The sequence below is a fragment of the Fukomys damarensis genome, unplaced genomic scaffold (assembly GCF_012274545.1).
Source record: "Fukomys damarensis isolate Sample0158 unplaced genomic scaffold, DMR_v1.0_HiC HiC_scaffold_2, whole genome shotgun sequence".
Taxonomy (NCBI): Eukaryota; Metazoa; Chordata; class Mammalia; order Rodentia; family Bathyergidae; genus Fukomys; species Fukomys damarensis.
Window position 1 is genome coordinate 17,944,392 of NW_022900914.1, and position 1,175 is coordinate 17,945,566.

Consider the following 1,175-nt stretch of genomic DNA (forward strand, 5'->3'; position numbering starts at 1 on the left):
ACTAGAGAAGCTTATTTGGCATTGTTGTTGTAGAAAATCTCATTGAGTGGCTGTTTTAATTATACAATCAGGGAGAAATAGCTTATCCATTATTGTGATGTACAGGTACAATAGAATTCTATCAAAACTGTCGCTCTGTGAGAGCCATCAAAGTACAAAGCTGATCATTAGGTAGCAGGTGGTTAATTTGCCTGAGAAGCAGATCCTATCATAGACAAAAAAAAAAAAAAAAACTAATATCTAAACCTACTTCCTGCTGTTCAAAGCTAGAGAAACAAAAGGAGTGCACTGTTGCAACACCTTCTAGGACCTATGGTCAGGAAAGATCATGGCCCTTGACACAACAGTCCCTGAGTAAAGGAAGGTGCTCACTTCAGCAGCATGTATACTAAAATTGGGATGATACAGAGATTAGCATAGAACCTGTGCAAGAATAATGCCCAAATTCATGGCACATTCCATATTTTTACACAAGAGAATAAGCCAATGTGAGGACAGAATATCAGACATGGAAGACAGGATTATGCTTAGAGACCATGAAAAGAAAGATTTCTTAAAAATAAAAGGAACCGTGAGAAATCAATCCAGCAGCTGCTAGATGATACAAAGAATAACATAAGACTAACGACAGTCAATGAAAAAGCAGGAGATAACGCAAATGACATAAAAACAACTATTCACAGAGGTAATGGCATTGGGGCTGGGGATTTAGCTCAGTGGCACCATAGCTGCCTTGCAAGCATGAGGTCCTGAGTTCAATCCCCAGTACCAGAATGAGAAGAAGGAGAGGAAGAGGAGGAAGAGGAGGAAGAGGAGGAGGAGGAGGAGGAGGAGGAGGAAGGAGAGGGAGAGGGATGAGAAGGAGAGGGGGAAGGAGAAGGAGAAGAGGCAGAAAACTTTCCAAGCAGGGGAAAAGAATTTGACATACAAATAAGTGAGGCATATAGGACTCCAGCTAGCTGTGATCAAAAAATTCTATACCTAGGCATGTAAGAGTCAAGATTCCAGAAACCCAACAGAAGAACAAAATATTAAAAGCAGTCAGTGAAAAGAAACAAATCACATACATAGAAAAGCCCATCAGAATCACAGCAGACTTCTCAATACAAACCCTCAAATCAAGAACAGCCTGGGGAGAAGTATTTCAAGCCATAAAGGAAAACAACCTCCAGCCC

At 40.7% G+C, this 1,175-nt stretch overlaps 1 non-coding gene across 1 annotated transcript; it reads left to right on the forward strand.

Moving 5' to 3' along the window:
* Positions 1-364: 364 nt before the first annotated feature.
* On the forward strand, positions 365-468 carry LOC117286663. Its single transcript, XR_004517816.1, has one exon. It is a non-coding gene; the product is annotated as a U6 spliceosomal RNA (small nuclear RNA).
* Positions 469-1,175: the final 707 nt, after the last annotated feature.